At 40.9% G+C, this 12,891-nt stretch overlaps 1 protein-coding gene across 2 annotated transcripts in view; it reads left to right on the plus strand.

Moving 5' to 3' along the window:
* The first annotated feature begins 1,071 nt into the window (after nt 1-1,071).
* Nucleotides 1,072-12,891, plus strand: part of JAK1 (Janus kinase 1) — a 136,960-nt gene continuing 125,140 nt past the window's right edge. Inside the window, exon 1 of one of the 2 annotated variants that reach the window (XM_037827013.1) lies at nt 1,072-1,295. The gene's annotated coding sequence lies outside the window, so the exon portion shown is untranslated. Of the gene's footprint in view, nt 1,296-1,352; nt 1,372-12,891 lie in introns of those variants that run through there. The other variant, XM_037827014.1, reaches the window with a different exon arrangement.

Here is a 12,891-nt window from a genome sequence, read left to right on the forward strand (position 1 = left end):
CAATCCCCTCTCCCCCAACACCGCACTTTTGCTGAGTATGAGGTAAGTCCTCAGAGACTGTCCAGCAGGATTAGTGGAGTCAGGGCAGGTGGAGCCGCCTCAGTCCATAGCGACCTGAACTTCCAGATGTCTGACCATGCATAGCTTAGGAGGATTTTTGTCCAAGGATTTTCAGAGTGAAGGCACTGTGGGTTTTAAGCCCGGGAATGAGTGGAACAGATCTGAATTTTGAATTAACTGGGGGCTAGAGTGAATGCAGCATGACAACTTAGGAAGTTATTGTGGTCCTTCAGGAGAGAGATAGTGGCATCTTGGACAAAGTCGCTGGAACACTTAGAGAAGTGAATGGTATGGCAGAGATATCAAGGAAGTAAACTTGTCACTATTTGGCCACAGATCGCCTACAGTAGGGTATAAATCCAGGCTACTTAAGCCTCAATTTGTTTCCTTACGGAAAAAAAAAATGAGATAAAACCCACTTTGAGGGATTATTAGTAAGCAATGAAGAGCAACGGACACAAACTACATATCTTATTACTATTATAAGAGGTTTAAAAGATTTTCTTTTTTAAGTGCTCTTCTAATACGAAATGGGCTAGATTTGAAGTAACTTGTCGAAGTTGGAGGATTTATTTATTGTTAAAATCCTCTTCCTCCGTTGGGGGCAAGGGACGAAGCATACACAGAGCACTGTGATGAATGCATCAAAATGTACACAGATGTGGCGAAGAGGATTTCAAACTCGAGAGGAGTTAATCTATGCCCGAATTCTGACAATTTTACTTCCTGCACCGGCTGTTGACCTCTCATTTCTAGATCAGTGTTTCTAGAAGACCGGGTAGAAAGAGACGAGTGTGTGTGCGTGCGTGTGTGTGTGTGCGTGCGTGCGTGTGTGCGTGCGTGTGTGTGTGTGTGTGTGTGTGTGTGTGTGTGTGTGTGTGTGCGCGCGCGCGAGCGAAGCCGGATGGGGGCGGAGGGGCGGGGAGGCTGGAGGCGCAGAGTCCGGTGCAGAGGCGGCCCCGCCCCCTTTCCTGGGCTGCCGCTCGTGACGACACCGGAGGCGGGACCCGAGGCGGGCGCGTCGCTGAGCGCAGGCCGCGGCGACCGCGGAGTAGTGGGAGCTGCCGACAGTGCGGGCCTGCGTCCCAGACCCGCTAGCCCTCCCCGCGCCCCCTCCTCAGTCCCGGGCGCGCGCACGGCGGGGCCCCAAGGGGCTGGCTCTTCAGGGAGCCCGCCACCTGACCCCGACCCGCGCCGCGACCCGGAGAAGCTCGGCCGAGTCGCATACGGAAGTGGTGAGTGTCACGGAGGGAGGTGGAGAAGCCTACGGCGCCGCGGGCGACAAGGCGAGGGGCGCGGAGCCCGGCGAAGGTGGGAGGCGCGGCCGCCGCGCGGGTTTTTCGCGCGCTGTTCGCCCGGAGCTGCTCCGCGAGCGCGGCGCGCGACCCGGTGGGCCGGGTTGAGGTGGGGGCGTGCGGTTGGGGGCAGCAAAGGTGGGGGATTTCCAATTAGGCGGAGGCGGCCGACGGCGGAGAGGTCGGGGGGCGGGAGCTTCAGGCCGGGAGGGGAAAGGTTAGCCCTCGCTGCCCCCTTACCCAGAGGGCACACCAAGTTTTCATAAACAAACCGGGTGCGCGCTATCTGACATCCTGTTTATACCACCCCGAGATACAGGCGCAGGCTTGAGGTTTGACGTCCCTCGCTGGTTGCACCAAGAAGTGGACTGCCAGCACCGTGGCAGAATTGCCGAGGGGCGGGAGGAGATTTTTTTTTTCCTGGCTTCAGGACGGATGCGGAGGGTTTTATCCCGTTTTTCTTCCTGGCCCTCTCAGTGAGGGGAAGGAAGTTTCTGGGATTTGGGGCCGTGTTTGTTAGGGGGTGTCGGTGGACTCAGGAAACGCCCTCTCCCTTTTCAGTTTCTATTAGGACCCCGGCCCCAAGCAGTCAGTGAAAAGGGCGAAAGAACCAAGAGGACCAGGGAAGGGGGAAGAGTGGAGAGCCACCCGGGGGGTTGCAAATCTTATTGTAAGCAACGGATAAACCGAAACCGGGGCTCGTCTCTGGCTCTCTTATTTTGACTCCTCTGACACCATCCGCGCGCAGTCGCCGACTTGGCGCATCAGATGAGGTGCTTCAGAGGAGACGTCGCTTAAGCAGGACTAGAAAACACTCCTTTAAAGTCGCTCCCCAAGGTTCCGGGGGGTTGGGCACGTTGGATGTGTTTACTAATCTAATAAAAGGTTTAATTATTGCCAGGTGTTTGTTGCTTATTTTTTATTAGAGAAGGCTACGGAAAAATCATGTAGGGAATACAATGTACACATTTTTCGAGGGCATATTTTTGGTGATTTCCTGTGTGTCCCTGGAGAAGGGGACCCTGTCCTCTGTGCCACTTCTTTTAATACGTGGCTGTAAGCCGCCTTCTGCCCCGGTTTGGAGATATCATTACACATGCTATTAGCATGTTTTTCAGTCGTAGGGATTTTCGCTCAGTGGCGAAAGTTTAGTGATAGAAAATTGTCATTACTGTTTTCAGGGAGGAAATCATTGAAAACCTTGGGTGGTTAAATTATGAGTACAATGCAAGACAGTTATTTGTGGTCATGGAGTCTTCGGTTGTTGGCTGTTGTTTTTAGGAAAGGATTTAAGTTATGTATAGGCATATATACAGTGGCGAAATTTTTAAAGATGAGCATTTTATATTAAGTCTTTGTTCCTTTCTTTCCAAAGCCTCATTTTGCCGTTGTTTCCTGGCTTTTGCTTTTGGTGAGCTTGTTGTTTTTTCAAGACAGGGAGTCATTTTTGTTGAAGGATCAATGTGTTCTTTTGTACTTTGTGGTGAAGGTTGATGGAGATCATGAGAGTACCAGGCACTTCTGGTAGAATATGCTTTGGAATATAGAGAAAATGTCTCCCATGTATAGATCCTGATCACATTTAAAGACCTGAGTGAGTGTAGACTTTATGAATAGGGGTAATCACAACCTTCTCTTAATTCTGTATGTTATATAACTAAGCACTTTTATTACATCTTAGTTTCTCTGAATAACTACAAACTGTGTTTTTAATACTTGAATTGTAGTGTGTCACTTCACATTAACACAAGCAGTTTAAATTGTTTCCCCCACTACACAGTATTCTAATATACTATCATTGGGAAATTATGATGGAGAGACTGTGTAAATTATACATAGATAAAATAATTCAAGTATTTCTCCAAATATAGTGCATTTCAGTTTGCTGTAATTAGGCAGTCTTAGTGCCAGTGCTGTACTTATCATTATTTCCCTAATCATTTGGTATCCCTGCTCTACAGATGTAAAGTAAGGTAGGGAATTAATTGGGAGACATATCTCATTAAAGTCTGTCTATGTTGTTAAAGAGGATTAGGTTGCAAATCTTTTTAATTCAGCCATTTGCTATAAAGTTTGTGAAAGTAAGGAATTTTGAGGGTGGTGTTGCTTCTGCAGGAATAGAGACTTGGATTAAACGGCATGAAGAAACTTGGAGTGCTTTTAAGTAGGATTGCAATGTCTGCCAGTTAGATTCTGGATTCATAAACACTAGCGATTTCAACTGGGGACTACTATCTACAAATTCTGATAATATTCTAGAGTTATTACTCCATTTCCTATAGGCAACTTAAACAACACATTTGGTCAGAAACCTAGCTAAAGCAAGTTTTGTGAACATGTATAAATTTATGTCCATTTTTATAGAAGGATGCTAAGGTATATCTGCCTTAAGGTTTATTAGCAAAGATCAAGATCTGTGTTTTGCTCTTGATTTTCTAACTCTGATTCTTCTGTTTTTTCCCCCTCAAACACATTTATCATTCTGTATACCTTTATTATGTTCTAATGAGAAAATAATATGCTTTTAGAAGATTTATTGTTTGAGATATGAGTATATATACAAAGAAATTTTTCTTATTCATTTCCACATTTGAAGTGATCATTTTAAGTGAACAGGGAATTGGTTAATTAACTGAATCTTGCTGAGCAAGCATCATCTGATGTTCTGTAATTTATTGTGGCTTAATGGTAAATGGATCCTTGTCATAGAATAGGGTGCCAGAAGGAACCTTGCAGATTCTTTTGGGCCATTGGTTCTCAGCTGGGGGTGATTTTGCCCCCAAGGAGACATTTGTAATTTCTGGAGACATCTTTGGTTGTTACAAAATGGGGTATAGAGGGCGGTGCTCCTGGCTGGCTGGTATCAGGGGTAGAGGCTAGGGTTGGTGCTAAACATCCTGCAATGCATTGGTCAGCACCCCCCCCCCCAAAGAATTTTCTGGCTGAAAATGTCTATAGTGCTGAGGTTGAGAAATCCTATTTTGGAATGCTGGGTGAGGAACAAGAATATATGGGAAAATAGCTTCATATCAGGCACCTATTTTCCTCATCTGTAAAACTGATATGAAAGTATCCCCCTTGGCTGTTTCACAAGGTTTAATGCATCTAAAATGCATGGGAACTGTGAAGTGCTACACAAGCTTTTCCTATTATGAAGACATTATTTTTCCTAAATGAATTGTTAGAAAGATATACAGATATGTTGGGAGCAGGGAGGGGATTAAGGTTATATGTAGAGTAAAAGATGGGCTGGATGGTTTGGTATTACTGAATTCTTTGTAGTTCATTTTTTCTTGGTAATGGTTTTATTTAGTGTGCTTAGTTTTCTTATTGGTAGAGCATAAACTTTGTAGCTCTGTAATTTCTTTAAACATAAAGATTATTTTCTCATAATAACAAGAGGGAAAACTCACTGTGGAAGAATTAGAAAATATAGAAGAGTAGAACATAGAGCAAAAATCATCCATGGTCCACTCCCTTTCCCATTTAAGGACAACTATATTCTTACTAGTGTCTTTAAAAGCTGTTAAAATTGAAATAGAGTTAAAGGTGGAAAAGAGGAGAGCAGCTGGTGACCTAGAAAGATGGTACTTGTTTCTTTGCCCTTCCTTTTTCTTTTTTTAATAATGAGGCTGTAAAAGTAAGTTACATTATAGCAGACATTAAAGACATTGTTTCATTGTTTCATACTTTGCGTACTAACATCCAGGCCCTGTTCTCTTTCTGCCTGTTGTCTCCTCCCTGCTTCTTGCTCTCCCCTTTCGCTAGGTGTGCCACTCTTGCTTCCTGTTTTAAAAACCCTTCAGTAACATGGGGGCTTTAAACAGCTGCCATGTTGAAATAATCGTATTTCAGAGGCAAGAAACTATTTCCTATGAGTATTCTTCCCTCCGAAGTGCACCAGCATTTTTGGCAGTTTGAGGCAACAACAACAACAAAAAAGCACAAAATATTAAGCTCATCTCCATGATACATTCACTCTTAAGGTTTTATGGTCTGTGATTCTTTGCAGCTGACGCTGGGCACATATTCTTCCTTGGTGCTCTGTGAGTGTATTGTCCAGTTCCCAGGCAAGACCTGTTTAGAAACAAAATGAAAATTCTTTAAGTCTACGCTGGCCAAAAAACAGAGCTGGTCTTTGTTGGGATATTTTTAATTTGTGGTAACTGAATTTACTTAAAACTTTGTTCATTCATTTATTCATTCAGTAAATATTTGTTGAGCTGTTTCTGAAAGCCAGGGACTGTTCTAGGAGAGAATAAACAGACACAATAAAACAGGCAAAAATCTCTGCCCCCACAGAGCTTACAATCTAGTGAATGTCTCTTTGGGGTTTGTTCATTCAGAGTTTTGCAGTTGCAGATTATGCATATATAAATGAGTAAATCCTTTGATTGTAGAGTGTTTCCTAGAAACTTTCATGGCCATCCTTTAAAGTCTGAAGACTAAGGGGTAGCTTTCTGTGTTTTTTCCTTTCTTTTTAATATTACAGATTAATTCCTTTTTTAAAAATATACACAGACTTCTCTTCAACACCTACCAAGTGCCTGACAGATGGATAAGACACCATTTTATGAAATAACCCTGTTATACATAGTTGTAATGCAGTGTGATGCTGTAGTCGAGGTTGGAATTAAGAGCACTGGGACCCCTGAAGAGAACTAACCCTGCTCTGAGTCCTTGTTGAATGCTTTTTTTTGAAGAGGCATCATTTGGGTTGGGCCTTGGCAAATAAATAGGAGTTTCCCTTGTTTCGGGGTAAGAAGGAATTCTAGTCAGAGGTATAGCATAAGCTAAATACAGAGGTGTGTACTTAGAGGCTGCATCTCTGACCAGAGCATATACCATTTGAGAGCATTGGACTGAGGTGAGGCTGGAAAGGTAGATTGGGACCAGATTGTGAAAACGTCACTCCCTCCAAACAAGTCTGGGAAGTGCTAAGTCAGGGCCTATGGCCTGTGTTAAATGAATGAGGAGGGAAAATGGGAAACCATTCAAAGTTTTTGAGCTCAAGAATAACATCATTAGCAAATGGAACAACTGTGAAGCTGTGAAAGTTCTGTAAAGGTTTGGTTTTATCTGACCATTGTGTTAGGAAATAGGGAATGCTTATAGCCAGAACAGATGTGCTGAAGTTCCTATATGCCCTTCTTGTATATAATAGAGTAAAACTTTTCATTTGCTTTTAATTTACAAAGATTCTTTATCTAACTGGTGTTCAAGTCTATAGATCAACAGAAGGGACAGGAGTTAAGAAGCTGAGTTTGGGAAGGCACATTCTCAGAGGTGAGCAGTGTTAATTTTTATCTTGGAACTGATTGAAGAGCAGAAGGCTTATGAAAAGCAGACCCATAATTCAAAAAGTCAAGCAATCTCTGGCCATTGAGTGGAGGGGCAAATACCACTGAAAATACCCTACCAAGTGGAAGGTGTCACTGTCACAACACATTAATTGATATTGGTAATGATGACCAAGCTCTCAAGTTGTGAGAACATAATTGAAATTAGGTGAAATAGTTTAGGTTTCTAGTGGAAAACGGCAACTTATGACACCTGGTTTAGGGGTTGGGAGTCCTGCAAGTGGTAGGTTGGGTTGGGGCAGGGTAAGAAGTTGCAAAAAGAAGAGATTTCTTCAGAATGAAAAGCTAGTGAGGAATTTTTCCTCCGCAAGAGTCTTTTAACTCCTTAGGGAAAGACTTAAGAGTCATCTGCAAATGGATGCTGGCTCTGCAGACCTAAAGAGAGGAGCTGTGGCTATCAGTAGAGAAGTCAATAACTTGAACCCAGCTGGATGAGAATACTAAATCAAGTCAATTTATTAGACCTCTAGATAGAAAACAGACTGACTTATTGTATTTTAGCCTTGTTTTTTGACTTGCTTTTGATAGTCTGTTTTTGGAGGCTCTCCAGACTGCCTGATTTGATACTAATTGTGAGTATTTGGGCAAGTTACACTTCAGTTTTCTTATTGGTGAAATGGAGAAACTACCTGTCTCTAGGATTGTTTTGAGATTGATTGACTATACTTAAGGTTTGGAATGGTGCCAAATATTAGCTTTTTTTTTTTTAATTGATTGGTAAATATGCTTTGTGTTAAAAAGAAAAAAGTGGTCAAATTATATTTAGTATAAAATAGGGAGGTGGCATCCAGTAAATGCTCAACAAAGAGTAGTTTATATACTCTGTATTAGAAAGGTTTCAATTAGAAATGCATGAATCAAGAGTTTAGGTCCTTAATGAAGGCAGTTTCTTAAATTTGTAAGTTTATTATGTAGATGGCACCAAAGGTGCTAGATAAATTAGGTCTTACTCTATTTTTAAGGAAAAATGAGAAATAAAGTTGCTTTTATTTTTAACTTTACATTCCATCCTATGTATATAATTTGGTAGGAATGTCTTAGACTTTCTGGGAAAGTCAATATAAAGATACTCTGTTGCCTTCACTGATTGAGTTTGCTTAGCAAGTGTGATCCACTCTTGGCAGAGAGGCACCAAACTTCTCTGTTTGTAAAATGGAGTCTTCAAAGTTGTGTGGAAATTAACAATCTGATAACGTTCCAGGGAATTTTGCCATTTAAAGAGTTATTAGAGTTTAAAGGAACTCTTAAGAATATATTCTATCCCTGAATGGTGTTTTTGTCAGTTTCTATTTCTGTATATTGTGCTTTCTTAAAGCAAGATTTACCCAAAATATAAACTTGTACCAAGTGTTGGCACTTCCTCCTAATCACATTTATAAATATATCCTTATTTCCTTCTCCGTGATATTTATGTTGAACAGGTTTCTTGCTTATGGGGACTGTTCATATTCTCAAGAACAGTAGTTGGTATGTTGTTGGAAAAGACCTCTCTATAGCATTCTCTTCCTGTGAGCTTTTGCTGCAAAGAAGTTAGCTGTATCTTTCCTTGTCTTCCCATTTGAGAATGAAAGACCAGTAAAACTCCCCTAATTTGAATTTGTGGTGGGGCAGTGGGTACCTTTGAGATACTTACTTCTTTCAGTGCCTAAGCACTTTTGATTTACCCATTTGTAATTGAAGCCTTTCTAATATAAAACATATACACTACTCTTTGTCTACCTCAGGTGTTGTAAAGGCTGTCTATAAGTATTTTAAAAATAAATTGAGTTCTGTTATTTTCAGGTACATTGAGTAACTCAGACCATTCTGAATATATTAAGTAGATATAGATATGGATAAGTTGTAATTAATGCAACTCTTATTTGTTTTTAATGGTGCTTTAAAGGGCTTAAGGATATTAGAACTGACAAAATATCAATTAAGCACAATTTTATCTGCAGTCTTATTTGCACAGTTAATTTGCTCAGACTGTGGCAAGGCTATAATTTATAGCAATTTTTTTTCCAATTAGTAGAACTTACAATGATCTCTCATGTTATGGTAAGAGAAAAGACAAAAGAAAAACATTAACAAAAAAACAACCTGCCAAATGTATATTTCCCCAATGAAAAATCTTGTAGTAAATAGTTTGGTGGATCATACACAGGGAAGCAGAGATGTGATTCATATTATAAAGAGCTGCAGTGGATCTTTTGATAAGTATAACTGCAAAGCTATTTTATGGTTAATTTACATAATGCTGACTTTCAAAAATAAGATGCTTAATGCTTAAATTTAATTATTTGGAGTGATTTTGTTAAGTTAAAACTCTTCAATAACCACTGCCTATCAGCTGTTTTATTGGGAAAGTCATTTGATGTATGGTGGTAACCCCAAAGAACCCCATCTTTTTACTTGTTTAGAATGACCATTTGCTTGGGCTGGTTGGAAGGGGAGAGGGAGGGCAGAGGAAGCTGGACTGTACTGAACATGAACTGTATGCCTGCTTCCTGTGGAATAAGGAAATAGGCCACTTGTGATGCATAAACTGTCTGAGATAAAAATGCTCTTAGGTTTTCATGTTCATTTCTTTATTTAACAATTATCTATGAGGATATACTATATGAAAACATGACAGACCTGGCTCCTGCCTTCAGGGAGCTTCCTTGCTAGTAGGAAAGCCAATAATTCAACAATTATACAACTATTTTTAAAAATTATGCTAAGTACCAGGAAAGATGTCTAGTTAGCTGTAAGGCGGGGGGGGGGGCAGGAAGAAGAGTAGGTTTCTGTGGTACATTTTTTTTTACACTGAAATCTGAAGGAAGGAAAAGTTTGCCAGGCTAAGAGGGTGAGGTTTTCCAGCTAGAAGGAATTGCATGTGCAAAGAGCCTGAGGTGGAACCAATAGCTTGCAGCTGGAGCAAAAAGGACAAAGATGCAGTTTGGTAAGGTAGGTGGAAACCTGTTCAAGCAGGGCCTTATGGGTGATACTACTTTGAGCCTTATCATAAGAAAATGGGGGAGGGGAGAAATTGAATGCTTTTAAACAGGCAGCTACATGATGTGGTTTTTGTCATTGTGTGAATAAAAGTAAGAATGATCCGCCCCTCCCCACCCCCCACCTACTTTTGGAGCATCTCTCCTCTCCAGTCTGCTGCCAAAAGCTTTGAAAGCCTTCACTTCCTCCCACCCACTCATTCTTTAACCCTTTGTAATCTGACTGCCATGTCTATACTTGAGACTCTTTCTTTGAGGTCACCAGTGACCTTCTTGCTGCAGTATTTTGACATCTTTTTTCTGTTCTCATTATCTCAAACATTTGATGCTGCCGACCAGCCTCTTCCTGAAAGATGTTCCCCAGCCCCATGGTTTCTGAGACTCAGTACTTTCCTTTTCCCTCTATAACTGTGTCTTTGCTCTCCTTCTGGGTATCTTCTCTTTCTCTCACTTCCCCCCCAAATGAAGACTTCCCTAAAGGTTTTGAGAATGGCAGATCTAATTTGTTCTTTAAACTGTGCAGATCACCCACTTTTCACCTGAGCTCCAGTTTTCCCTTTTGTTCATATTCCTTCCTCTCCGCTCCCTCCCTACCTTGAACTTCAGGCACTTATTTATGGCACTGGGGTTATTGTGGGAGAACAAGAGGGACAAGGCCCCTGTTCTTGAGGAGGTAATTTTCTAAGATAATAAATGTATTGCTAAATAAAAACATAATTTCAGGTGCTGCCAAGTACAATAAAGAAAATTAGCAAGGAACAGGTAGAGAATGACTAAGTTGGTGGAACAGGGACTGCTTCTCTGACCTGGTGGTATTTGAGCTCAGACCTAAAGAATGAGTGATACGAGCCAGGCCATGCCAAAATCTGTAGGAAAGAGTGTACTAGGTATAGGGGACAGCAGGTGCCTAGGCCCCCAGGTGGGATGGTCTTTCTATATCATGCTGGGTCTCCTTACCTGGATGTCTGGTTGATACCTCCCATTTAATTGCTATAAAGTTGATACATCTTTCTTCATAACCTTTACCCTCCAGTCTGTTCTCTTCACAGGTGTAGAATAATCTGCCTGAAGCTTGACTCAGATCATATAATTTCCCTGATCATAAGCTTTTAGAAATCCCTGTTGCCATAGAGAGAACAGTTCAAACTCCGCCTTTTTAGGTATCACGGCTTCTTGTGATAAGACTCCAACTTACTTTTCAGATGGTTCTTCCGTTTCTTTCCTTCTTCCCCATTCCAAAATGGATTATTCACTGTTCACACTCAAGCCTCAAACAACATTTCCGATGCTTTTTCTGGAATTTTTTTTTTTTTTTAATAATATCTGCCTATGCCTCATGCTCTTTATCTGTCAAAATTCTAAAACTTTCAAGGCCATTCAAATATATACCCTCAAAAGGTGTATATACCCTGTACTTGGTAGTGTTTGATCCTCTTTTCTAGCACATGATGTTCTGCCTGTGCTTCAGTCCTTTCCAGCCTTATCTCCACTATGCATTCACAGGGTACCTGAAGGCAGGAACTGTCACATTCATGGCTGCATCTCCTTTCAGTAGGCAATTGGGTGTTGATTGAATAAATGCTAAATCCTGTGTATGTATGTATAGCTCGTAGAAGTTCAAGGTGGGAACATTTTACAGAAGAGAGTTTGGTCAAATTAAATCCTTTCATTCCTATATAAATTGGTATGGTTTTGAGAAATATGACTGGGTGTTTTGGAAGTCTCTAGTTGTGTTCTTGGTCCTGCTGATGGCTTAGATAAATTTTAGGCAAGTTGTAAACATCTGTCCTCAGGAATTGGTATGTTTCCTTCTACTGAGAAAGAGAGAGAAAAGAATGCTCTGTAACTCACCATGTTTTCTTACCAGAAAGCTCAGGGCTAAGTTATTTGCTTGTTTTTCTTACAATAATCTCCCTGCCTCAGTCTCCTCACCAGATTACTTGTCTCATGGTGTTAAATCCTTCTTGTAATGATTCTGTTCTATTTAACTTTTATGTTTTTATAGACAACCTCAATTTTTTTTTTTGGTGACATAATTATAAATATAAATGCCCCTTGATTTCCCCAACCTGAAGTGACACCAAGATGGTGAAAGAGATAAATATCCTGTAAGAAAAAGATAAAAAGACTATGGGGAAATATGGGATTCATGATGTGTGTTTGGTGGAAAATGAGAAAAGTGCTTTTAAATGTCTTGCTGGTCTGTGGCTTAACAAGAGCTTGGAGGTCATGTCTCCCAGGTGTGCAGGTTATGTGGTACATTTTCCCAGATGGAGAGGAGAGGGAGCAAGGGATGAGACTAATGCTTAGTAAACTTTTACTATGTGTCAGCTCTTGGGTTATGTGCTTTGCATTTGATGTTTAATTTAATCTTTGTAATAGCCAGAGAGTTGGATCTTAATGCATCATTTTCCAGATGAGCAAACAAAGTTTGTAAATGACTGAGCTGGAATTCAAATTTGAGGCTCTCTGGCTTGAGAACCCATGTTCTTTCTATTGTTCTGTCACTGGTCCCTTTTTCTGCTGACAGCAGCATTTAAAATGAGAATCTATGAAACTTGTTCCATCCTGTTCTCTAGCCTTATGTTTCTGGAGCAGTTTTAGGTCCTTGGAGAAGTGCCTTAATGTACCTATACTGTATTTGGTTTTATTAGATGCCAGGTAATAAAGAGCATCTGTAATCATTTGGGGGGGGGGGCAGGTGTGTGTGGGGTGGGGCAGTTAGGATCAGCTAACTGTCCTGAAGAGCGTTTTGTATTTTGTTGTGAAATGTTTAGCTCAAAAGTTGCATTGATGTTTTTGACATTTTAAATCTAACTTGATTTACTGTTACTTTATTGCCTAGTTATTATATAATATGTCCTGTATTTACCTGTTTGGGTCTAAGTATACCAGATGCTGTGTTATGAAATGCATGCTGAACTTGAAACCAGGAACGGCCAGCTCTGAGGTTGGCCTCTGTCACTCACTGGAGCTGTGACTTTGGGCTCATAATTAATGTTCAGTTTTTCTCGACTGTAAAATGGGCTTAATTGTATCTATCTCAAAGGGAATTTTGTGAAGGTTAAATGAGGAAGATCATATGAAATAGTTTCAGACAGTATCTGGGATCCAGCAGAATCAAAATTAGTTACCCACCTCCTGCTTCCAAACACTGAACAGTGCCAGAAAATCTGTAAATGATTACATAATGTTTAT

This window comes from Choloepus didactylus, chromosome 2 (genome assembly GCF_015220235.1).
Source record: "Choloepus didactylus isolate mChoDid1 chromosome 2, mChoDid1.pri, whole genome shotgun sequence".
In the NCBI taxonomy this organism is placed as follows: Eukaryota; Metazoa; Chordata; class Mammalia; order Pilosa; family Megalonychidae; genus Choloepus; species Choloepus didactylus.